At 46.4% G+C, this 27,730-nt stretch overlaps 1 protein-coding gene across 1 annotated transcript in view; it reads left to right on the forward strand.

Moving 5' to 3' along the window:
- LOC126418867 (probable serine/threonine-protein kinase nek3) overlaps positions 1 to 27,730 on the forward strand; it is a 373,287-nt gene that overhangs the window by 316,803 nt on the left and 28,754 nt on the right. The window lies entirely within an intron of this gene.

The following is a 27,730-nucleotide window of genomic DNA, read 5'->3' on the forward strand; positions in this document are numbered from 1 at the left end:
TAAGGGGCAGTCAAATGAAAGCGAGATAGATGGAAACCAGTAAGTAAACTGTTTATTATTTGAAAAGTAATCGCCGTAACTGTTAATACATTTATCCTACTGTGAGACAACACGTCAACGCCTCCATGGAAATATTTTTGTGGCTGCTCGCAAAATATTTGAAATTTCATTTTACTAGTGTGTACTTGACGTCAGCTCAAACAAATACTGCACATCATATCTTTCATGCGACACCCAGCGTCGACGGAAAACGTCATTTTGTTTCCCATTGCAAAAAAAAAATTGTTTTTAAAATGGAAATTTACGTGCCCATTCGACACAGCGATCCCGTATTAGCCTACAGTGATATTCGTTTAATTGATGTATACTGACATGGACAGTAAGGTACTAAGAACAACTTCAGCATCGACAGTACCGACCTGTCCTGCGATGACTGCTACCGCGTTGTTCAGTCGGTGCTGGAGTACTGATTATTCTTCGTATTTTATTGCCCCTACTATCACATTTCGACAAAACAGATATAGTAATAAATTAACCTGGGGCCTCTCTATCGAACGGGCTCAACAAATTCCGCTTTAAAGATCATTTTGTCTGTAAAGGGAAACAAACCAACACATTCCGTCGACACTGGGTGTCGCGTGAAAGATATTACGAGATTTATTGTTTGCGCTGATTCCAGATACACACTGCAGAAACTAAATTGCAAATTCGTACCGTAACATGAAAGAAAATGCGCCCACGGCTCTTAGGAGGTACGCTTGGTATACAGAAGCCCCAAGGCTAGAAAATTGTTGAGAAGTTTTGAAAGACCTGCAGATAGTTGATGTTTGGTGCAGGAAACAAATGTAACGAAGTGCTCATAAATTGGCAGAAAGTCTCATTATTGTAAAGTTACGCGATCGCGAAACAGCAGTGACTCTCATTAAAAAGCTATATATTAACTCAAAAAAGCAATGACAATACAATATATTATGGCTGTGGCAGGCTACGCAGTGGTGGCACGGTAGGCTATGGCGTCAGTGGCGCAGCTTGCTTCTGCGTGGTCCTTAACGTGTAGTCTAGTAACCGGGAGTCCATCACTCTAAATGGCCAGCAGCTCTGTCTTGAACCTACACTAGTGTTTCGCTAGTTCTGTTCACACGAGGCCCATGCGCGCGTCAGTCTATAACTGAGATGTACAAAGCGCACTGTTCTCGACAGCATACAAATGCGGCGCGGTGTGGCACAGATACGGGGCGAGAGGCGGAAGCAGCCGGAGACGTGTGTGGTGGGTGGCCCAGGTGGGTGGCACCGCAGGTCGTAGTCACGATCACTCTCACATGTACACGACCCATACGATTCACCATAATATTTATGAATCATTAAAATAAGAACACTTTAAAGCGCTAATTCAAACTATATTAGTTTTTAATACCTGTAGGAAATGTTATCTGGAAAACACTCTTAGAAATTCTTTAGGTAGCAAAGAGCGAGTCAAAAGTTATCTACAATCAGGCTGCAGTTAAGAGGTACATTTCTTGAATAGAGAGTTAGACAGAGTTGTAGCTTATCCCCGGCGTTATTCGGTCTATACGATGAGCAAGCTGTGAAGAAGACCGAGGAGCAACTTGGAAAAGGAATTAAAGATATAAGAAATAAAACAAAGAGGTTTGCTAACGGCATTTTAAGTCTGCCACAGACGGCAAAGGACTTGCGAGAGCATTTGAACTGGATAGAAAGTGTCTTGAAAAGCGATTACAAAAGGAACATGAGCAAATGTAAAACAAGGATAATGTAGTGTAGTGGAGTAAAATCCGGTGGTGATGATGAATAATATTAGGAATTGAGACATTATAAATAGGCGAGTTTTCTTTTTCTATTTGGGCAGCAAAGTAAATAATAATGAGGTAAGTGGGAAGGATATACAATGCGCACTGACAATAGTACGAAAGCATTTCGAGAAAGGACGGATTTGTAAAGATAGAATACAAATGTAAATGTCAGGAAGTCTTTTCTGCAGGTATTTCGAGTGTAGCGTTGTACGGAAGTGAAACGTTGACGATAAACATTTCAGACAAGAATCTTTTGAAATGTTATGCTAAAAAAGAATGCTCAAGATTAGATGGTTAGATCCAATAATTAATGATGGACTACTGAAATGAATTAGGCAGAAAATAAATTAATAACACAATTTGGTTAGATGAAGGGAGTAGTTGATAGGACACGTACTGAGGCATCAAGGAATCGAAAATTCCGTTGTGTAGCCCATTTTGTGGGTTATTAGGGTGGGGGGAGGTAAAAATTGTAGAAGAAAGCCAAGGCTTGAGTACAATTCGCTGGTTCGAATCTAGGTTGCAGTGGTTATGCACAGACTAAGAGGCTTGTGCAGGATACATTATCGTGAAGAGCTGCATCAATCGAATATTTGGTCTGAAGAGCACAAGAAGAACAAAAACTTTCACTGCACATATAATTCATATTAGGAAACTTCCTGGTAGATCTGAACCATAGAACTCTGTTGCTGAATGAGCTAAGCCCACGGCTCACAGAGCGCACTCAAAACATCAATACCCAGTGTAGTAACCAAAACCAACCGCGGGAACGCATTGGGCTGCGGATCGGAGCCGCCAGGCGGGGAAGCCGCCGGCGGTGGAGCACGCACCACCGGGTAAACACAAGGACGAGTCGGACGACAGACCAACGACAACCGACAACGACCGACTATGACCGACACAACAAGGAAGAGATAAACAACGGAGGCTTGTAGAAACCATAACAGCAAACACCAACAGTAATTCTACTCGGAACCAGAGCCAGGCAAATGTCAACAACGAACAACGACCAGGAAGCAGTACCGCCGAGATAGAGACGCAATCCAGAGCGAGTACCAGACTGACTGGACTGCTGCTGCTGCTGCTGCTGCCTGACAGGGACAGATGAGCCCCTGTGGGTCGGTGGAGTGTAAGCCGGAAGGCTATTCCTCCAAACTGACCGAGCGTATGATGTGGCCCGATTTCGTGTTTGATGTCCTGTCAGTCTGCTGGGACGGTGGTCTGGACGTGCTGGCAACTCAGTGGTCGCGAAGCAGGTGGGGCCATCTGGTTGCGTTAAGACGCTGCACCCGGTGGCCCAGTGCTCGAAGCAGCGGATTTTCGGACTGCGCGTTCTTCTCGTAAAAGAGCCGTGCAGCCTGACGAAACCTGTCTCGAACAGTTGGGATGTTGGAGACTCGGTGAAGGTCGTCCGACGGGAAGACCCGAGGGAGGTGCAATGTCAGACGTAGAATCCGGTTCTGAAGGTGTTGGGGTCGGTCGACGTGGGTCGCTGCAGCATTGCCCCAAACCACAGCGGCGTAGTCGATAAGCGGGCGTATGAGCATAAGATAGAGCGCAACACCCAGTTCTCGCGGGAGCGCAGGTGTCGGATTTAGAAAGGGGTAGAGTCATTGTGCCCCTGACCTTTTTGACGATGTCGTCGATATGGTGTCTCCATGTGAGCCCTCTATCCAGCGTCACACCCAGGTACTTAGCTGTAGTGCCCCAAGGTACGACAGTTCCCCTGATGGTGATCTGCGGTAGGTCGGCTGGGATATGCTTCTTGGTGATGAGGAGGGCTTGCGTCTTAGCCCCACTGAAGCTGAGGCGCCACCTCCTGGCCCACTGACTAAGTGTGTCAGCCGCTGCCTGCATGTGTCGGTGGAGAAGAGCTGCAATCATGCTGCGCGTGTACATCGCCGTATCATCCGCGTAGAGGGCGACGTGGACCCTGTCCACTCGCGGCAAGTCTACGGTATACAGGATGTACAGTATGGGGCCGAGGACGGAGCCTTGGGGAACTCCAGCCGTGACCCGGCGGCGCGGCGACAGGTCCTCCGTGCGTACATGAAAGCTTCTGTCGGCGAGGTAAGATTTTAAGAGACGGACATGCGGCAGGGGCACACCGAGGTCCAGGAGCTTGAAGAGAAGCCCCTCGTGCCATACAGAATCGAACGCCCGTGGAACATCCACGAAGATGGCTCCGAAATACTCCCACCGCTCGATGGCATCAGGGGCCTCTTCAACGAGTCGAGGCAGTTGGTGCGTTTTTGCGTGTCCAGGGCGAAAACCGCATTGTTCGTCCGGTAGGAGACGTTCTTCCCTGATGTGACGCAGGAGGCGGTAGAGACAGACTTGCAATGACTTTGCTGACTGCTGGTAGCAAACTGATGGGCCTGTAGCTGCTCGGGAGACGAGGGTCCTTCCCAGGCGTCCGGATGGGGACGACCTTGGTGTGTTTCCACTCCTGAGGATAGCAGCCAGTGCGGAGGATGCTGTTGAAAAGGCGAGCCAGGTGGTCAGCGGCTGTCGGTGGCATCCGTCGCAGCACTTCATTCGTAAGCTGGTCAGGGCCTCCTGCCTTGCCTTTGTTGAGCCGTCGAAGTTGATCAGAGACTTCATCAGCATCCACCTCTTCGATACGTTCGTCACCCGTAGGGGCAGCGAGGAACACCGGGAGAGGTTGAGCAACCAGGTGAACGTGATCCGGATCCATGGGGTCCATGACGGGCTGGAAATTATGTTCAAAACGTCAGTAATGGCGTTGGCTTTGTCCACTGGGCTGCTGACGATGTTTCGACCAACTTGTAATGGTGGAATCTTCTGACGCCGGCGGAGGAAGAGCTGTGTGGCTTTCCAGGCGGTACCATCGTCAACTCGAAGAGTGGCCAGGTGGTTGGACCATTCCTGATGGCGGTAGTTCGCAACGGCAACTTTTAGGTCCCTCCTCATCCTGTTGAGAGCCCTCTTCGTCGCTGCGTTGCGCGTCAGCTGCCAGTCACGGTTTTTGGCAGTTATCGCCTCCATGAGATGCGGCGGTAGTTGCCGGGATCGGTCAGGTGGGCCAGATCGCGGCCGCGGTGTGGCCCAGAGCACCGCTTGTAGAGTAGTCGTGGAGGAATCGGGCACAGCCATCAACCCCAACATCGTCTGCGTCAGGTGCGTCACGGAGACCCTCTTCCAACAGCTCCTGATACCAGGTCCAGTTGGTGTTCCTGGTCGGGATGCCTCTCCGCGTCACTGGCTGGGCATCGACGTCGATGTCAAATATAACTGGGACGTGGTCCAAAGATAAGGCAGTGCGGGTGCTGGCGGATATAACATAGGGCACCCCCTTGGCCACCGCAATGTCGAGCACGTCTGGAGGTCCACCGTTGTTGGGAAAGTGGGTGGGTTCATGAGGTCCGAGAATGACGGCGTTCCACCGCTGGGCCGCTCGGAGAAGTTTGCGTCCGTGATTGTTGGTGACACGGGAATGCCATTCGGTGTGCTTAGCGTTAAAGTCACCACCAGCAAAGACCTTTCCAGGTAATGCCAGCAATGCTTCAACGTCCTGTAGGAGTAACTATCGGCCAGGCGGGCGGTAGACAGCAACAAACGTGATGCGCCCATGCGAGGTGTCGACAGCTACAGCAGTGGCCTACATCGTTTGTAGCGGCGGAAGAGGAATTTGATGGTGCACCAGTGAAGTCCAGTCGTAGACTGCAGTGCCACCGCCATGAGTTGGTCTGTCAGTCTGGTAACACGTAGTTGGCAGCCCTGACATGGATACCAGGCTTGAGAAAAGTCTCGGGAACCAGGCAAATGTCGACGGCCTCATCCCGCATCAGCTGTCGAAATTAGCCATCTTGGGTGCGGATGCCCTGGGCATTCCACACTCAGACAGTGACGCCGGCCGGCCGGTTGGCCGTGTGGTCAAGGCGCTTCAGTCTGGAACCGCGTGACCGCTCCAGTCGCAGGTTCGAATCCTGCCTCGGGCATGGATGTGTGTGATGTCCTTAGGTTAGTTAGGTTTAAGTAGTTCTAAGTTCTAGGGGACTGATGACCACAGATGTTAAGTCCCATAGTGCTCAGAGCCATTTGAGCCATTTGAACAGTGACGCCCCGTTAACTACGGGCCATGCTGGGAGGCCAGTGGTCCGGTGGAGATTGCCTGAACAGCTGCACTGACAGCGGAAATGAGTTGCCGCGGGATATCTTTGAGAAGCTCCCGAAGTTCTTGCAAGAGGAGCTTCATTTCGGCCATGCTGGAATCGGCCGCCTGGGATGGGACAGTTGCAGCTCGTGAGTGTTGAGCCGGGCTCGCCAAGACGTCAGCCTGACGTCCCTATTGGGAGTGGTCGTGCTGGCCCTGGTCTTCACCCTGCTGCCGATGGTCGCGCTGCGGCCCGTGGACGGCGGTCCATCTCGGTATTGGTAGCAGACTGACTGGACTAGGGCAGAGCGACTATTGGCCGCGGTCTGCACGTGCTGTAGCGGTGGCGCCCTCGCTGCGCGAGAGCCGCTGCGCGGAAGAGCCGCCGCGGACACGGAGCCCTCTATGGGCTGACCACGTCCATTTGTTCTGGCGTGTGTTCGACTTCCGCAGTGGGAGGTACTATAACTAGTACTTCCTTAAGTCTGGCTATGTATTGATTCCAATCTCAAATTACATAGCAGAAGTAAGAAAAATGTTAAATGTGAGTGGACTGGGTTTAATAAGACTAGCAACTTGGAAAACTGCGGGTTCTGCACCAGTATACTCTGAATTCACGTAAGTCGTGGGATAACGACTCGGACATAAACAGATGATGGTAGTACCGTGTACAGAAAGTATAAAAGGGTAGTGCGTCAGCGGAGCTGTCATTTATACTCAGGTGATTCACATGTAAAGGTTTCCGACGTATGGCCGCCCGACGGTAATTTACAGACTTTGAACGCGGAATGATAGAAGGAGCTAGAAGCATGAGATATTGCATTTCATAAATCATTAGGAAACCTAATATTCCGAGATCCACAGTCTCAAGAATGTACCGAAAATACCAAATATTAGGCAGTACCTCTGGCCACGTACAAGGCAGTGGCCGACTGCCTTCACTTAACGACCGAGAGCAGCAGAGTTTGCATAGGCTGTCAGTGTGAAGCAGATAAGCAAGACTGCGTGAAACAACCGCAGAAATCAATGTACGACGACGAACGCATCCGTTAGGAGAGAGCGGAAAAATGTGGCGTTAATAGGCCATGGCGGCAGATAACTTGACGATTATTATTACTGACGCAAGTGCCTTTGCTAACAGCACGACATTGCTTGCAGCGCCTTGAAAACTGTGGCCCGGTCATATGAGTCCAGATTTCAGTTGGTAGGAGCTGATGGTAGTTTTCGAGTGTGGCGCAGACTTCACGAAGCCATGGACCTAAGTCGTCAACAAGGGACTGTGCAAGCTGGTGGTGGCTCCGTAATGGTGGAGCTGTGTTTACATGGAATGGGCTAAGTCCTCTGGTCTAAATGAACCGGTCATTGCCTGGAAATGATTTTTCTCGGCTATTTGGATAGCATTTGCAGCCATTCAAGGACATGATTTTTTTGTATGACAATGTGCCACATCACCGGGCCACAACTTTTCGCCATTGGTTTGAAGAAAGTTCTGGACAGTTCGACCGAATAGGTTGGCAGCCCAGATCGTTCGATACGAATCCCATCGAACATTTATGGGACATAATCGAGAGGTCAGCTCTTGCAAAATCTTCTGCGCCCAGCATGGCTCAATATTTCTGCAGGGGACTTCCTTCCTTGTTGAGCCCTGCCACGTCAAATTGCTACAATGCGCCGCATAAAAGGCTGCCCGGCACGGTATCAGGAGGTATCCCATGACTTTAGTCGCCTCTTTGTATTTGGAGCAGTCGAATGAAAACGAGTCAGATGAAAAAAAAGTAAGTGAAGTCTTTATTATTTCAAAGTTAATCACCATAACTGTTACCACATTTGTCCCCCTGTGAGAAAAGACAGTCAGTGTTTTCATGCAAAAATATATGAGGCTTCATGGTTGTACCCGAGCGAGCACACCGACAGGCTCAAAGAATTTCATCTGATCAGAGTAGTGTACTGGTTTATAGGGACCTATACACCAGGAAAGTCATACGGTGACATATACTGCAGCGAGCTTGGTCGATTATCATTCATTCAAATGCAGTGAAGATGGTTATTTATAACTGAAATCTCGATATGCAGGAATAATAAGAAAGCAATGAGATTGCGACTGTTTACTTTCTTATGACAGTGTACGGTCGCTGTGCACAACAGTTCCTTATGGAATCAAAGATGATTCCTGATCTGAACTTGCCTACGCGGGGTCTCGACCAAAATGCAATGGAACATCTTTGGGTTGACTTAGAACTGCCATTTGGCTCCAGACTCTAGCGTCTAACATGATTACCTTCTCTGGTTTTGGATCTTGAGAAAGAATGAGCAGCCATTCCTCCACAATCAAACGCCTCAATGAAAGCGTCCCAGGCAGAGTTCAAGTCGTAATAAAGTGAAGAGAGGACGCACTTCATATAAACGTCCACTAACAGGTGTCTGCACACTTTTGATCTGACAGGGTAATCTCTGATAGCATATGAAAGTGCTGAACTTCTTGACGTTACCGTGGAGTAATTCGACTAATTAAATAAAACACTTAACGGTTTACTGAAATCTGACGACTGAGGAAGTCGTCATAAAAGCTTGAGTAAATCTGACGTGGCAAGAACTCCGCGAAGCATTTATTCAGAAATGTCGCCGCGAAAAACTACGTTGTCATGCCTAGAAGCTGCTGCGATACATGGCGCTGGAATGGTAGCCTCAGGCTTGAGACGTCATTCTTGAACTGCTAGAGCTTCGTCTTCTTGGTGTCGTACTCTCACGGTACGTGGAAACGCACGTGGACGAGCACTTGGTGACGTCACAGCATGGAACTCCACGTTCCACTACACTGCGGAGCATGAAATGAAGAATCTGGCGTGTTGAATTTTTTCCTTGTAGAGAGGAACGTGGCCAATGAGATGCGAGATCGTTTTAAGTTATAAGGAGAACATAGGAGCCGTCATATTGTATGGCGTTAAACTACGGTTTTGGTGGGTTTCCTTTCTCATAGAGCACGCGGTAGGAATATAAGCTGTTTCAGAGCATGAGCAAGTTGAGGAACTCTAGCTAAGATCTATTATAATAAAACAAAAGGAAACTACAAATCGATAAGTAAAAGCTTCCTGCTCTAAATGTTGTTATCAAAAATGGTTCAAATGGCTCTGAGCACTATGGGACTTAATTGCTGAGGTCATCAGTCCCCTAGAACTTAGAACTACTTAAACCTAACTAACCTAAGGACATCACACACATCCATGCCCGAGGCAGGATTCGAACCTGCGACCGTAGCTGTCGCGCGGTTCCATACTGTAGCGCCTAGAACCGCTCGGCCACACAGGCCGGCAATCATGCTACAACACAATGATGATCTGTCAAAACCGCGTCTTTTTGGTACAGTTTTTATATTAAATATCAAATAATGGCATTTGTATATGCAATCTTCAGGCAGTGTATGCCATATACGGAGACATGTTGGTTACGTCGAAACTGTAGCGTAGATGGTAGTGTCGTGAGCTCTTGAGCTATGAGGAGAAAAGCGTCCACCTCCTTCAGTTTCTTTTTCTTCCTTTGTTTTTTAAAGGACCTGGTCTTTCTTATTCATTTAATAGATTACCTCAAATGTCAATGATATATGTTATAAATAAAGTAATAGTCGAAATTCTTGTTGCAAAAGTTAACGACTGGACTGGGATGCTTCCACAGTGGCCAGAAATCTTAACGTGATTGCCAATCTATGTCTGAAAGTAAACACAAGATACACACTGGAAGTTTTTGCTATTATGAAACTTCCTGTAAAATATTCACTGATAAGCGAAACATTATGACCCCTCCTTTAAAGTCATTACCGCCATGAAACTGTTTTTTATAACAGTGTTACATTGACACTTACACAATCATGACTTCGGCTTCAAAGTGCCATTATCAAGTGTTTTAGGTGTTAAACAGTGCCTAAGATGGCATACTGTCGTATTTAAAATACACTATTAGACACAGTGTCTAAGGGTCGATATTTTTGGTAAAGCCTACTGCCAGAAATATCGACCCTTGAGTCAAGATGGTATACTCACACGCGATCACAGCGTACGAAAATCAGCGGTCCGTTATTTACGCGAATTACATGACATTTGCGTAAACATCTAATGCCACATACCTCCATAAACCTACCAACAAACCATCGGATACCTGATGCACAGAATCAGTGATGTATTTTGTTCCGAAGAGCGACAAACAAGCTATTAAGCAGGTGGCCATAATGTTTTGGCTCATCTCTCGGTTTATGGAGTGGGTCATGTTTGCACCTTGCCGGTAAACATCTTTTTGAGTTGTTGTCAGCATCTTAGAAAAAAATCTCCTCGTCCGTCTGGATGAAATTGCGAGACGAATGTCGATCTTGGAATCCATACGATAAAGTACATTACTTCAGAGCGTAGGTAGTCAATGCAACTTTCAGAATATGCACAAACTGGTATTAGACAATACAGATGGATCCAAAAAAATGTATCCACTGTTTACAAGTCCATAACTTGCAAACTAATTGACGGAGTTGTCTCATTTTTGGTGAAAGTGTAGCTTAAAGTCCAACTTAAAGATATCACTGTAGGTGTTCGAAATGGTCGCCATTAATATCCACACACAAACGATGCCGACGAACTGCAGCACGAACTACTGACTGCAACGTGTTCAGTTGGATATTTGCACATGAATGCACGATGGATTCTCGAAGTTCATCCAATGTGCGTGGCTTTTGTCGATAAACGACGTCCTTTAGTGTTCCCCACATGTAAAAGTCCAGAGGAGTTAGGTCTGGGGAAGGTGGTGGATAGTCCACAGCACCTCTACGGCCTATCCATATTCCTGGTAGAGTTTCGTCGAGATACGCCCTAACACGATTTTGGTAGTGGGCTGGGCCACCATCTTTTTGAAAAACTCTTCCGTCTTCATACAAGTCTCTGATGGCAGGTAAAATGGATGTCTGAAGCTTCTCAGAGTACACCTTGCCGGTAACTGTGCCATCAAAGAACAATGGCCCAATGAAGCCCCTGTAAGGCAACCCACACCACACATTTATTCCTGGCAAATTCACGGCTTTGTCTACATGGACGGATTTTCGGCGGCCCAATAGATGCAGTTGTGGCGATTTACTGTACCATTGAGTTTGAACTGTGCCTCTTCAGACCACACAATCATCTCTGCAAACTCTTCATCGTTGCGCACCATGTTAGTAAACCACTCGCAGTACTCCATTGTACGATCTGGGTCGTCCTCGTTCACTGCGTGTAGCAATCGTGGGATGTAGCACTTCCACTTTGCTGTCTTCAAAATTCGCCGAACACGTGAGCGACTCACTCCAGTTTCACGGGCACACTGTCTCACAGACTTCTGTGGTGAGCGAGTGAATTGTAACACACGACGGAAGTTAGCTGGACTTGTTACTGTTACAGGTCGTCCAGATCGTTGTTTGTCCACATCTTTAACACAGCCTTGTACTTCAAATTTGTCTCGAATGCGACGAATCGTTAAACGTTTCGGTGGCTCTGTTTGATACTCATTTCGCCATTGCAGTTGAACCTCCTTAATGTTTAGTACTTAAAATACCACTTCAAAACTGACTTCCTTTCATCGACGGTAAGCCTTGCGCCAGCCATGTTTACTCGAGTAACTAGGTGCAACTAAGAACAAAACACTGACTAACTGGCGACTGTCATCTAACAAAACAAAACAACGCAACACAACGCTTGTGTGGCGATTACCGGAACTACAAACTATTGCACTACCAGAGATGAGACAACTCCGTCAATTAGTTTGCCAGTTATGGACTTTTAAACAGTGGATACTTCTTTTTGGTTCCCTCTGTAATGCTAAACTGTAATCGATTTAAAATCGAAATGGTTGAAAATTCAACTAACGATTAACTTCTACTAGTATGTATCTCAGATCGTTGTATAGTATTATGTAATGTTGCTCTACCAGCAATTCGCTGTTCAAGCCAACGAAGAGTCTAGAATTCTGTTCGTTATCTTTTCCGCTCTTGATCGACAGTCGCTGTCAGAGTTAAGGCAGTTATTCTACGCGCGCCCATTTTCGTAAAGAAACTGTGTGGTTACGAGCAAAATGAAATCTACAACGGCCGCTGGAGAGCGCTGCGAGCGCAGATCGCGTTAACCAGCCCGACCCGTGTGTTGACAGCGCTGTCTCCCGTGAACTCGGATGTATCGTCCGCGTCCACATCAACGTTAGCTGCCTCGACCCGTAGGCAGCCCGCTCACTGTTTGACCGGGCCTTAACCCTTTCGTGTGCAAAATTATTGAGCAGTTTTTTTAATGAATGGAGAGCAGATATTAGTTAACAGATAGGTATATTTATCATACAGAATATCAAATTTGCTCCAACTCTGAAAGTGAGGTCACACAACAAGGTGGAAAGTATTCTTCCCACTGCCCTTCCTTGGAGTTAAATGACAAAAACAACTTTTTCAATATATGTCATATGTATTTGATAAATTTACTTCTCTTGTTGTTTACAATTACTTGCCACGAAATTTTCTGAAACGTGGGTCTATGCAAAGTGGTATTTGACAATATGTACAAACACAGCGAGTGCTCTTTCCCGCAGCTTTGGTACTACAATGACGGCACGTCCAGTAGGTTTCTCCTAAAATGGGTTGATGCCCCCCTACAGCCAGATGACGAAAACCTTCAGGTACTTTACCCCTCTTTGCCAGAAAGACAGGTTTTTGTCCACGCCTTTTTTGGGATGAGAAGCCAGCGATCAAATGTCTGGCTAGATGGATCCTGTATGTGAGCTGATCATGCTGTCCACTTTCTCTTTTACTTATTTTCCACAGGATAAAACTTTCACTGCAGCAACGTCCACCAGGAAATAAAATATTCTATGCCACCATTTTACAGAACGTCTGCCAATAGCATACCTTTCTCGTAATTGATCAAACTTATCGACACCACCCATTATTTTGCTGTATTCTTCCACAACTTCAGGACAAGAAATCTCTGTATTAGTACTACCCTTGTTTTTCCTTTTCACTGTAGCTGTTTCTCATGGGTCATGAATTGAAGACAGCCGGCCGGGTTGGCCGAGTGGTTCTAGGCGCTACAGTCTGGAACCGCGAGACCACTACGGTCGCAGGTTCGAATCCTGCCTCGGGCATGGGTGTGTGTGATGTCCTTAGGTTAGTTACGTTTAAGTAGTTCTAAGTTCTAGTGGACTGGTGACCTCAGAAGTTAAGTCCCATAGTGCTCAGAGCCATTTGAACCAACCAATTGAGGACAGGAAAATGACTGGACTGTTATCCATCCATTTTACTGCAGAAATGGCTTCTTTTGTTTCAAACTGGAATTCTCCTCGTTCCAATTTTACGTTTTCCTTCATAAATTTGGGTAAATCAAAAGTATTTACCTGATACTATAGCTTTGAGGAAAAAATCACAAAATGTCACGCAAACAGCACCGAAAGGCTCCTCTACAGAGCAACACTCAGCTATACAATGCCTCTGGCGAAGGTACAGCAAAAACGGCGGAAACTTCCGATTGGAAGTAGTACCCTATACTGTTCACTAGGTAGTAGCACCATACAGAGGTGGGAACTGTGAATCCGACGGGACAAGGCGCGAGTTCATTGTAGCGGGAAGCATGTTTCCCACGGCTCACGAAAGGGTTAATATGAGAATTTTCCATATACACTCATGCTGCGGCAAGTCCCACACACAGAGTGTGCTCGCAAGAGGTGTAGGAACTTGAAAGCGCCACGCCGCGCCGTCGTAGTCAAGCGAGGGGCCTCTTCTGCTCGGAAGGTAATTGGCTGCGACGCGGAGTGCCTGTGGAGCAGCTGTCTTGCAAAAAGCCCGGTAGCTACTGGGCGGGGCGGCGCGGCGCCTGTGATCGGCGCGAAAACGAGAACGCCAGCAGCGGAAACCTCGCTAACGAGCAGAGAGAGGTTCGCACGCCGCATCTGGGTCTAGGCCAGCACTCAAGGCAGCCAGCCAGCCGGAGCTTCTTACCCGCTCTGCTCAGCTCAGCTCACCTCAGCTGACGGAAGGCGCGGCACGGTCCGGATACGGCCACAGACTCACTCGCCGGTTTTCCCTTCTGGATGGCGCGCGAGCTCTTGGCTCTGTTCTGGGGATAAATGTAAGTCCATGGCGGACAGCAGTGGAGAGTGTTGTGCCTCGGGATTAGTAGAGTGGTAAAACTACCGTAGGCTACCGTAGTCTGGCATCAGGCTACGGTAGTTTTCCTAGTAGCCTTGGCCAGTTAAAATCGTAAACACGTTACCTGTACGTTAGGTGTGTTGCATACCTCTCGGGCGTTACCTCATTTCTACGGCTTTGCCATAGACGGTCAGTGCCTTAGTAGATTCCTCTACAAACCAGAAACGGTCAAACGTCTACAAACTGAGTGAAGATATATAACGGGCAGCGTAACCTGCGGAACGTTTTTGCTCTATATACTTATCTTCCCGCCTTTTCCTTAAAAATTAACGGTATTTATAAAAAAATTGAAATCCTCATTGTTAAGTCTTGTTTTGTATGAAGTTTGTTGATTTGCAAGGTGAAACAGAGGGATGTTGTGGCAAAAATAAAGAAAAGCAATACAAATATATCATGTAGCGCTTTTCTCCAAAAAAAGGTAAAATTTAAAAACAAAGCAGAACAAAAACATATCAAACATCGTTTCAGCATGTCGTAGAGCTCACATATTACAGGTTTTTATTAGTCATAAATAAACGTTCGTACTTATCAATAATAACAGGAAACTCTTGCTTTTGAACATGGTGAAGAGCGTTCCATTGAGTACAAAATAATAACAACGATTACATATTTTTTTTATATTTGTACGCGTAAACTGTATTTCCACCGAAAGAAATTGCTTTGGTTACATAAAATAGTAGAAGTTAGGCAAAAAGGTAATTTTTATTAGTTAAAAAAAGCAATTTATGTTTTATAAGGGTATGCAGTACATATTGGACTAAAGGCCAGTACACATCACGGTACCGTCACGTCAGGTCACCGTCACGTCAAGGTGTGTTCACTTTGTCCGTCAGGTCACGGCACGTCAACTCAATTAGTCACGTGATCTCAACTGGCATGGCTGTCCTCAGCTGTTCTTTTCACGGGAATTGCGATCTTCGCAAGATGGATTTCAACTGTTTTTACATGCAAAGCTGACATGCACAACATGGTAGTTTACGTACGTCGATGCTGGTGCCCACATTTGTACGAAACTGACATTTATTGGACTCAGATGGTTTACAGCTTGCAGGGATAGCATGTATATTAGAGAAAGAAGACAGAAATGCAAAACGCACAAAAAGGAGTATCGGTCCGCAAAATGACAAAATGGTTCAAATGGCTCTAAGCACTATGTGATTTAACATCTGAGGTCATCAGTACCATAGACTTAGAACTACTTGAACCTAACTAACCTAAGGACATCACACAAATCCATGCCCGAGGCAGGATTAGAACCTGCGACCGTAGCAGCAGCACGGTTCCGGACTGAAGCGCCTACAACCGATCGGCCACAGCGGCCGGCTCGTAAAATGACATTAAGTGATACAGAAGGTGAATTTCACACACTATACAAAGAGCTCGAGTAGGGGAAATCTTCATTTTATCTTTTAGGAAATCCGAGCATCAGGTTGTTTTCATTTGTTCCGTCAAATTGCACTCAGAATTACTAAAATGAATGCTGTGTTACGGGCTGCCATCACATCCCACAAAAAACTGGTTTGTTTAAGGTTGAGTTTAGTTGCTGGTCCAGTGCAAATTTTTGTGCAATAGTCATATCTCCCTCAATACCTTTACCTTCAAGAGTTACAGATTTTCTTTACGTCTCGTAATTGGCTTTTAATAGTCCAAGTGCCTTATTTGTACTGGGGTAGCTAGTGAAGCCACAAATATTGACCATTGATGATTGGTAAACTGTTTCACACACAATCCAGAAAGCCACTTAACAATAAATAAGCCTGGCACAAACATGTATTTAAAAAAATAATTTGCAGTATCTAAATGTTTCAGTCTATATCTTTATTGAACGGTACAAATGCATGACAACATACTATGAATTCCACTTACTAATAAATCTGATTCTACCCACTGTACTTATTTCACTTCAAGTTCGGAGCCACATTGCCAAGGCATTTAACTGTAAGATATGAAATAGCGTACCGGCGTGTATAAAAAAGTGTAGTAGACGGCAAATAATTTAGAACGTTCATGTGGGACAATTCAGACTGCTACCTCACTGCATCAATTAATCTTTCGTCATTTATAATAAATTTTAAGAAAACAAATAACGAAATGAAACAATTTATAAAAAAAAACAACTGATATGAAGCACGAAAACCACTTCGAAACGAAATACTGAGACCTGTACATGGCCGTGTATGAAGAAGAAATGAGCTTGGGGTCACGTGATCAACAACGGACGGATGACGTCAGACGGCAAAACTTTCTTCCCGAGAAACCTTGACGGTGTCGCACCGTGACGTGACGGGACGGCCTGTATGGATGCTGCCATTTGAAATGCATTGCAGAATGTTTTGAAGGGACGGGACGTGACATGACGGCCAGTGCGAATTGGCCTCAACGCTGAACGATGTGCGGTTCTACACTACTGGCCATTAAAATTGCTACACCAAGAAGAAATGCAGATGATAAACGGGTATTCATTGGGCAAATATATTATACTAGAACTGACATGTGATTACATTTGCACTCAATTTGGGTGCATAGATCCTGAGAAATCAGTACCCAGAACAACCACCTCTGGCCGTAATAACGGCCTTTATACGCCTGGGCATTGAGTCAAACAGGGCTTGGATGGCCTCTACAGGTACAGCTGCCCATGCAGCTTCAACACGATATCACAGTTCATTAAGAGTAGTGACTGGCGTATTGTGACGAACCAGTTGCTCGGCCACCATTGACCAGACGTTACCAATTGGAGAGAGATCTGGAGAATGTTCTGGCCAGGGCAGCATTCGAACATTTTCTGTATCCAGAAAGGCCCGTACAGGACGTGCAACATGCGGTCGTGCATTATCCTGCTCAAATGTAGGGTTTCGCAGGGATCGAATGAAGGGTAGAGCCACGAGGCGTAACAAAATGAAATGTAACGTCCACTGTTCAAATTGCCGTCAATGCGAACAAGAGGTGACCGAGACGTGTAACCAATGGCACCCCATACCATCACGCCGGGTGATACGCCAGTATGGCGATGACGAATATACGCTTCCAATGTGCGTTCACCGCGATGTCGCCAAACACGGATGCGACCATTATGATCCTGTAAACAGAACCTGGATTCATCCGAAAAAATGACGTTTTGCCATTCGTACACCCAGGTTCGTCGTTGAGTACACCATCGCAGGCGCTCCTCTCTGTGATGCAGCGTCAAGGGTAACCGTAGCCATGGTCTCCGAGCTGATAGTCCGTGCTGCTGCAAACGTCGTCGAACTGTTCGTGCAGATGGTTGTTGTCTTGCAAACGTCCCCATCTGTCGACTCAGGGATGGAGACGTGGCTGCACGATCCGTTACAGCCATGCGGATAAGATGCCTGTCGACTGCTAGTGACACGAGGCCGGTCCGATCCAGCACGGCGTTCCGTATTACCCTCCGGAACCCACCGATTCTGCTAACAGTCATTGGATCTCGACCAACGCGAGCAACAGTGTTGCGATACGATAAACCGCAATCGCGATAGGCTACAATCCGACCTTTATCAAAGTCGTGATGGTACGCATTTCTCCTCCTTACACGAGGCATCACAACAACTTTTCACCAGGCAACGCCGGTCAACTGCTGTTTGTGTATGAGAAATCGGTTGGAAACTTTCCTCATGTCAACACGTTGTAGGTGTCGCCACCGGCGCCAGACTTGTGTGAATGCTCTGAAAAGCTAATCATTTGTATATCACAGCATCTTCTTCCTGTCGGCTAAATTTCGCGTCTGTAGCAAGTCATCTTCGTGGTGTAGCAAATTTAATGGCTAATAGTGTAATTATATGCCCCCAGTTCCTCTCCCACACATTCAACTACATTTCTTTCCTTACCAAAACTACCAGGAATCCTACCACTTCCTACGTCATTTATATACTGTGCCAAAAATACCGAACCGTAGTTTTAGTAGTACACAACTATAATTTCACTACATGATCTCTCCACCATACCGTATATCTGACTTTGTCAAGTTGTTTTTTCTGAATGGTTCATTAATTCCGGAAAATCTTATGCTGTTTCGTTTCTCGAAGATATATTTCCGTACATTAGCTATCTGATAATGGATTTAGCTTTCGCGTCCTTTGTAAAGTAACTCCAGCAAGCGATCGCAGAACCACACGTTTGGAACTCTTCTTCAATTCGGTTTATATTATGGTACAATCAGATGATGATGTAATGAATTTGATTACATTGTATGTGAACATTTCATCCACAGGCGTAATCTATCCTTCATTTTCACTCGGTTTTGAATAAAGGCTTCCCGGTTTTTGTCTTATAATTAGACGCTTCATTGTGACGTCATCTATTACGTATAGAAACAATGTGTCTGATGACTAATGCCCAAAAGCAGGTGTTAGTTCCTCAAAGCTCCGGGTTGTTGACTGAGAGTTTCCCCGCGCAGGGCTTTCAACCGCTAAGGGCTATCATTTATGCAAATTGATCGCCGGTGAATGTCTGCAAATATTTCACGTCGGTTGCACGGCGTGACTGGGCGGGCAGCGGGAACGAGTAGTGAGTCAGTCGCTGCCGGCATAAAGCCGAACTCTCGCTTTAGGCGTCATTACTCAGACCAGACGTGTATTTCGAATCAGCGCCGAGTCTGTTTTGGCTTCAGTTTCCTATGTGTGCGTGCTTATAAACACCTCGCCCACGCCCTAAAGGCACTAGTGCAGTTTTCCATTGTGTAGTCCCTGTTCCCTGTGTGGCTCAACTGCAGTTTTTATTAATCAATCTGTCTATCTACTAATAAACTGTTGGTCATTGAACTGAAACACCAGGAAAGGTAGCAAACGGTAGTATGTTATTTATTGCATATGCACAGGGGTTGGGCAAAAATATGGAGACACCAAAATACGACACTTCATCACGCCTTTTTTCAACGGAATGTTATACCATTCTCGGTACAAAATGGCAGCCTTAGGTAACGATGATGGAGGTCGGTACCGATCACGCATCATTCTCTCCAAAGTAGACCACAGAGGCTCAATAATTTTGACATCTGGTGATTCCGATGGCCAGGGGAGCTGCGATAGTTCACCATTGTGGTCACAAAAACAAGTCCGCGCCCATACCAGCTGTCTTGATCACGGCATCACCATCGGGGAAGAAATATTGTACCATGGGATGGAGCTGATTGGCCAAAATGGTAACATAATTCTTGACAGTAATGCGACCTTTGACCACGGGGCCAGTGGAATATCATGATATGGTTGTCCAAATAATCATCGAACACCGCCATGTTTCACTGTTGGGACGCAAGTTTGGCGAGAAGTTGGAAACAGTGTGAAACAAGACTCATCCGGCCAAAGACATTCTACCAAAGATATTCTTCCATTGCTCAGCAGTCCATGTTTTATAGCTTCGGTACCACATTTTCTTGTTAGGGGCATTTGCATCACTGATACGTGGTTTTCGAACTGCATCTCGCTCTGCAATTCCCGGCTTATGGAGCTCCCTTTGTTTTTTGGTGCTGAAAAGGTTCGCGGATGTGACATTCAGTCCCGCAGCGACTTTTGAAACTGTCGCCCTATTTAGTTTTCATCACAATCCTCTTCAATGACAGTTCGTCGCGATCACTCAAAACGCAGACTTGTCCGCTCAGCGACATAACGGATTATGTTTTTTTCCGAATGCGGTATATGTCTTCGATGGGACTCCTCTTGAAACACCAAACGCTTCGGCTACTTTGGTGCGGAAGCACCCACCATATGAGCACTGACAATTTTCCCATTTTCGACTTCACTTATCCCTAAATAACACACTTGCAACTACGCAGAACACTGTTCTGACCCCGACCGACACTTGCAACGTAATAAGGACATTGCTCAGGTACCGTTCATGATCAGATACAACTGGACCACCTGTAGACTTAGCTCGCGTCCGCATTTATGTTGAAGAATGCATATTTCGCGGTGTTCCTGTTGTTTTGTCTAACTCCCGTACAGTACAGTTTGTAAGTGATTCGGGGCTGTACGGAGTGCGAAATTCAGCACACAGAACTGTCGCCTCCGCCAGCCACAAAGTGTATAAGCCGGTCGGGCATTGAGTCGAACTGAGTTTGGATGACAGATGGGGGTGCGTGCTGCTCCAAAGCTTTACTAGAGCTCATCAGTAGTAGTGGCTGACAAATTGTGGCGTGCCAGTCTGTCGGCAATCCATGGTCAGATATTTTCAGTAGGTGAGGGACATGGAGAAACCGTCGGACACCCTCTGTTTCGAGGCAGGTCAGGACAGTACATCCAACATGCAGTCTTGCGATATTTTTTGTACGAGGGGCGTTCAATAAATAATGCAACATGCTTTATTATTTGACAGTTACTGTTGAAAAAATGCGGAATTTGTTGTGAGACACCGCTAAAACTTCCCACTTTAGTCCCCGAAGCTTCATTGAGTTCCGATAGGTGGCGTCTGTAACGGAGGTGCATTCCAAGCAGAGATCTGTCACTGAGTTTCTTTTGGAGGAAAACCAGAGCATCATAGATATTCATAGGCGCTTTCAGGGTGTCTACGGAGACCTGGCACTGAACAAAATCATGCTGAATCGTTGGGCGAGGTGTCTGATATCATCGGAACAAGTCTGCGCAAACCTAACCGATTTACGCGTGCCGGTTGGCCACAAATAGCTGTGACTACTGCAATGTTGAAACGTGCGGACACTCTCATTCGAGGTGATCGACGGATCTCAAACACCTCGCTGCTCAACTGTAAGTCTCTGATGGTAGTGCTAACACACCCATTCAGTAGTTGGGGTACGCAAAGGAATACGCCCACTGGGTCCCTCGGCGCCTGACGGAAGACAATAAAGAGCAACGACGGGTCATCTGCGCCGAACTGCTTGCGCTTTACGAGGCTGATGATTACAGACGCCTCACCCAACGATTCACCGTGCTTTTGTTCACTGCCAGGTCTCCACGCACATCCTACAGGCACCTACGAATATCTATAACGCTCTGGTCGAACGTCGGCAAAGGTGATGAAACATGTGTTCATCACTTCGGATGGAAACAAAACGGCAATCTATCGAGTGGAGACACACCACCTCTCCGAAAAAAATGTTCAAAGCTGCACCTTCAGCCGGTAAGGTGATGGCGACGGTCTTATGGGGCTCTGAAAGGGTTATTCTGCTTAATGTCCTCTCTCATGGTGCAACGGTCAACTCTGAAGTGTACTGAGCTTCATTGGACCGTTCTCCTTCATCCTCCATGAAGCCCGGATCTCGCACCTTCCGACTTCCGTCTGTTTGGCCCAATGAAGGATGCACTCCTCAGGAAGCAGTACGTGGATGGGGATGTAACTGGCTCCGACGTCTACCAGTACAGTGCTTCCATGCGGATATGCAGAGCTTCCCAGTAAGGCGAGGTAAAGCCGTCGCATTGAACAGAGATTATATCGTAAAAGAGGATCTTGTAGCCAAAAGAATGGGGAGTCATTTGATGTATTGGATTCCTGAATAAAACCAACGTGCTTTCAGAAAAAAAACGGTGTTGCATTATTTGTTGTACCCCCTAGCAAAATAACGTCACAGAGACCGCGCAGATCCACAGCCAGCGGCCTTAACACGTCAGAAATGTGACGCCTGCTATCCAAATCGCCGGCAGTGTGAACCAGAGATGATCGTATTGTGTACCGAACGGCATTTCACACCACCACGCCTTCTCCTGCGCCCAGTATAATGAAGACGAACATAATCTGGCAACGTTCGTTTGCCTCAGAGCTTTCACATACGGATTCGTCCGTGCTGATACAGTACACATAACCGGGACTCGTCTGAAAAGACGACACGGTGCGACTCCTGTGACCAATGCTGTAATTGCGCCCACCGCTTACGGCGCGCCCCCCACCTACCTCGTCAAGGGAAGCCGCTGGGTGGTCCCCTTGAAAAACATACGGCCGATTTCCTTTCCCAAATGTTGCTTGCGCTAATGACTTCGTTCACCATGGGACATAAAACCACAATCTTACTTCATCCCTTCCTTGAAGTTCTGTCTTCCTTATAAAGTCCAACAGGAAATGCTCTTCGAAGAATTAACGAGACTACAAGCGAAGGAAAGAAGCAGACGGAGTTAACGTCGTACATAATTTAACACATCGATTACCAACTTGCACACGGCTCACTGAGTGAATGTAACTCAGCAGTAATTTAAATATTTTGTGTCTGATGTCATCAGCACAGACGGTGGGCCACGTCAGGACAGGTTTGAGAGCTGTGTTGGTATGCTGTAGCCCTGCGCCCAACGGTCTTGTGTGAGAAAGGATGTTCCCAGCCAATACGTGTGACCTTGCTTCCCACGTTACGTCACCAACTTACGGGATGAAAGTTCCTTCGAACACGTAATTGAGTCTTATGTTTGTCGACGGTTCTTTCCACACTCCGCAAATTCTGACGCACGTACATAACAGCTGGCTCTCTTATATAGACTCCACAGTGAACTGCACATATCACTGGTGACGTGCGATCTTTCAGTGATCAGTCTGGCATTTCGCTGTACGGAATCACAAGTTGTATTCGACCTGAACTTTGGCTATGGATACCAAAACGATGTGCGTTTTGAATGATAATCTCTGCAATCAACCAACTACACAAGCACAAGGCTCATCTACACCAACGCTTCGGCGATCAAAGAAGGATATTGTACTTACTAGGATAAGAAATTCATGGTGTCTAAGGAAGTAACGAGTATGACAGCAGAACTTATCGCTGAACAACGGGGGCTTCTATATGCCGAGATGCATCTGCGTGATCAGATCGTTATCCCCTCCGTTCCCAGGTCAGCACTTGAATTACTGAGATTGGATACAGTGGACGAAACAGTCGTCGAATTGCTTATGACATCATGAAGTTGATACAGAAATTCACAACTAGGAATCACAATGCCACGATGTGTTGAGGAAACGATGAGTGCGACATTGCTCGAAAAATGAACAGCAGACCTGGTGGTCGCTTACGACAGGGGGAGAGACCTTACAGAAGGTCCTCTGTCTAGTAATCAGAGAGATGTGGAACGTAGAATGGCAAGGGTCTTCAAAATACGAAGGCAGAAATCATGTTAAAATTAACCTGACTTCTGGCTCTCGAAATATCGATGATCCAGAAGATTCAAGAACACTGAAACACGCATCACCTTCAATCATGGCTGGTAGCGGAACCACCTGCATCGCATCGGATAGGTGCCCATTCAGTATGCGATTGCGGTGAAGAGGGAGATGCCAACCACATCTTCCGTGGCTGTCTGAACAGATACTACAAGTCAGTTACTGCAGCGTCTGCTCAAACACGGGCCCCCTCTGCCGTCTTGTATGGCTTTGCTGGTATGCCGTTTATCGCCTTTTAATGTAGAGTGGATAGAGTATATCTGTGCTGATGGCTGCACTTGTCATTATGCAGATGCAAACGTTTTAAAAGTATTACTGTTCAACGTCCAGTCGACGACAAGGTCATTAGGTACTTACTATAGGTTTGGATAAGAAGGATGGGGACAGGAAACCGACTGTAGTTTTTTCAAGAGAACTATTCCAGAATTGCCGTTCAGTGAGTCAGAAAACCAGGGAAAACTTAACTCTACCAGGGCTTTCTGGCTAATGATCCAACGCACAGGTTACTCGCTTATCAAAAATGGTTCAAATGGCTCTGAGCACTATGGGACTTAACTGCTGTGGTCATCAGTCCCCTAGAACTTAGAACTACTTAAACCTAACTAAGGACATCACACACATCGATGCCCGAGGCAGGATTCGAACCTGCGACCGTAGCGGCCGCGCGGTTCCAGACTGTAGCGCCTAGAACCGCTCGGCCACTCCGGCCGGCTACTCGCTTATCCTTGATTTCATTACACCTGACCACACTCCTTAACTTGAAGAGTGACAGTATCGGACACGACGGCACGGAGGCAACCAAAACTACAGGCCCATTCATAATTTCCCTCAGGGCGTCAGACGACAACTCCGCGAAAAACTACAAGATATAAAGATAACATACTCATATCATTGATAGAGCATTTCTCCAACTTTTTAACTCACATTACAGGTGCTCAATATGGGCACGGTCTGTAACGAGGCGAACGTCGACACACGTGCAAATCTTAATTCACAGACACTAATTGCCTGGGTAAGCCCAACGACAGCTGACTGCTTTGGAAATCTGTTCACTCTGCTGCCTGTCTGCAGGAACGAACTAAATATATAGGACGGTACGGAGCGGATACTTTGTGTACATAAAATGATACGGCTGTTCCCCAGTGAAACTGCGCAACGACACACATTACGATTCAAAATTTGGAGAGATGCACTATTCAGTGATATGGGTCATACTTCTGTCTCGTAGTTTTTGTGCAGTCGTCTTCTCAAACCCCATATAAATGTGCAACCTATACACTGAGGCGACCAAAGTCATGGTATATCTTCTAACATCGTGTCGGATCTCCTTTTTCCCGGCGTTATGCAGCAACTCGACGTGGCATGGGCTCAACAAGTCGTGGTAGAGCACATGCCCGCGAAAGGCAAAGGTCCCAAGTTCGAGTCTCGGTCCGGCACACAGTTTTAATCTGCCAGGAAGTTTCCAGTCGTTGGAAGTTCGCTGCAGAAATATTGAGCCATGCTGCAGCTATAACCGTCCATAATTGCGAAAGTGTTATCGCTGCAGGATTTTATGCATGAATTGACCTCTGGATTATGTCCCATGAATGTTCGATGGGTGAACAAGTCATTGGTTCGAATTCTCCAGAATGTTCTTCAAACGATGGGAACATGAAACTCATGAATAGCTTCAAATGGTCTCCAGGTAGCCGAACAGAGCACCCTAGCAACTAGGACTTCATATGTTTCTACTGGGTTTCGTACACCAGCGTCGAGTCCAGATGTGTGAGATCCGGCGATCACGCTGGCCATGGGACAGGACCTCCCCTTCCAGCCCAACGCTGAGGGTGCGTGTTGTTCAAGTGCTCGTGGACATTAAGATCGGAATGGCCTGGTGCATCGTCTTGTTAAAACCACATCTTCCCGCAGACAACAGTCTCCAAGAACTGTGACAGCGTATCTCGCAGGAACATCAGGTAACGTGGGCCCAGAAAATAAGGTCCTATTACGTGATCTTGAAAAATGCCCGCCCATACTTTGACAGATAATTGTTTCTGGTGTTCACTTATGTCGGTGGCATGACGACTGTCATCACTCCACACATGGCTGTTTGGCTGTTGAAGACACCACCACAGGTGAATGAGGTCTCATCTGCGAACAGTACATACTGTAAACAATGCAAGCTGTACGAAGGTCAGTACTAGAGCACTGCGATGGATAATCCATTGACAGAAGTGAAAACATATCCGTCCAGTGTACAACAGACACGCCGAATCTTGGCGAGAGTGTTGCAGAACTGCATGCGCCATTGCAGTACATGCATTGAGATTGGCACTCGTCGCTTTGAACACTTACTATGATCTACGTTGTTGTTATGGGGTGTACACTGTGTATATCCTTGACACAATAAATATGCGTTTCCATCGGTTCCTATCCAGATACGAGGGTTGTCCAGAAAGTAAGTTCCGATCGGTTGCGAAATGTAAACCACAGTGAAAACCATAAACGTTTTATTTGCAACAGTTAGGTACACCTTCCACCTACTTCTCTACATAGTCGCCGCTCCAACTTCAAGTTTTGTCGTAGTGTTGTATCAACTTTCCAATATCCTCGTCATAGAAAGTAGTCGCCTGTGCTTTCGGCCAGTTATCTGCACTGGTCTGCAGCTAGTTGTCTGTGGAAAATTTTTGTCTTCATAGCCAGCGGTTCTTGTGAGCAGAGATGAGACTTAGGGCGAGCCAATTACGGGACGGTATTGTGGGATGTGGTATCGATAGCTACGATGCCACAACGTAGATGCGCTCTGCTAGGTTGGCACTACTGCGAGACACCGACGACAGCGCCCTCTAGCCGGAGCTGTTGAGCTCTACGAGCTCCGCTCCAGATTCAGCCCATTTCATCAAGAGCAGACGGCCTGGAAACATCGCTTCAACCTCAGCTTGCTATTGAGACTATGTATCTACTTACGACGGGAATACGGTTTCGCACCTACGGGCTCTTCAGTGTAAAGTTACGTATCTCATTGACTAATAATTAAATGTACTTTCACGTAAAAATCTGTACCGAGAATCTTACCTCACCTGCTCCTGCTCACTTCCTACATTCGGCCTACCCATTCCATTTACAGGAGCAGACCCACGCGCCGCCTTCCAGGCAGGATACAAAATGGGTGATCAAACATTTCTCATCGGAAACGCTCCAGGAGCGTCTTCATTGCCTCTTCAGTGTGCGGCCGAGAATTGGCACGAAGAAGAAACTGCTCGACAGTTGTGTTATGTGGGCTGCATGACACAGGCGAAATCTATAACCAGGCCCTCATACTTGGAGGGAGACGCTATTCCCTACACGTCTTTACGTGCTCACTGTTCACTCAAAACTGAAAAGAGCGACGCGACTCGATCGACAGACATACTAAAGACACTTCTCAACACATCTGTGCAAAGCTTTACCGGATTTTCCCAGTGATTTCCATTTCGCGATCGATCGGAACTTACTTTCTGGACAACCATCGTATAATCGATTGTGGACCTACATGTCACCCGTTTTAACTTGACCCAAAAGGTTTGAGACACCCTGTATAACTGGTATGTTTAGGGTGACCAGATGCAATTGTTTAAAAAGGAGGACAAAATAAGAAAAAAGACACATCAAACGAGTCAACTGCAGATGTGGATACCATCCGTCAGTTTTGGACAAGTCACGTGACTGCCGGGAATTACCGGTAAAACTAGTAGTTAATTGTTACTGATGGTCAGGTAGTGACTAACTGAGCAACATAAAAAAAATTAAAAACATTGATTGTGGTGACAGTGTGGCGTCAATTGTTTTCTTATGTCAACACACGAAATTGTTTACAAAGCGAAAAACGTGAGACCATTCACCCCCCTTCATTCGACGCACAGCTACCAACATATACAATTCAAGCAGCAGCTGACGACATGTAAACTGCGCTTTAACCTTCCGAATACAAATTAATTGGATGACTATCGAACAATGAAATAAAACCATGACATTTAATCTGTCGAGTTATTTCTTACCTTTATTGGCCACTGAGACGTACGTTCCAGCTCCGCATATCTTACATTCCGCTTCAAATTCATTTCTCCCTTTCTTAAAGCCGGATATTTGCAGGAAAGGACATCAGAAAATGTACACTTTCTTTTAGGCATAGCCAAATATTTTACGTAACTCACTCGGTTAAAAATTACACTTACAAATCACACGTGCATTACAGGAAGCCAAGCCAATACAAAGTGAAGACACGAAACGAAAATTTTAAATAATCGATATTTGTCTTCGCTTTATAAGTAGATCAACAATAACATCGACAATCCTGGTGGCACCTACTAACACCGCCTTCGTGCGTGTTTATCACGAAGGCTGTGCCAATAGTTAAAGTATTTAGGAAAAGAGCAATAGAACGGGAAGAATTGTAAATTTAACTGTATTAGGCTCAACTTTGCGAAAAAGCCGGACACTGTAAAAATCCGCCCGGACCCCGGACAAAGAGCTAAAAAGGAGGACCTT

Source organism: Schistocerca serialis, chromosome 9 (genome assembly GCF_023864345.2).
Source record: "Schistocerca serialis cubense isolate TAMUIC-IGC-003099 chromosome 9, iqSchSeri2.2, whole genome shotgun sequence".
In the NCBI taxonomy this organism is placed as follows: domain Eukaryota; kingdom Metazoa; phylum Arthropoda; class Insecta; order Orthoptera; family Acrididae; genus Schistocerca; species Schistocerca serialis.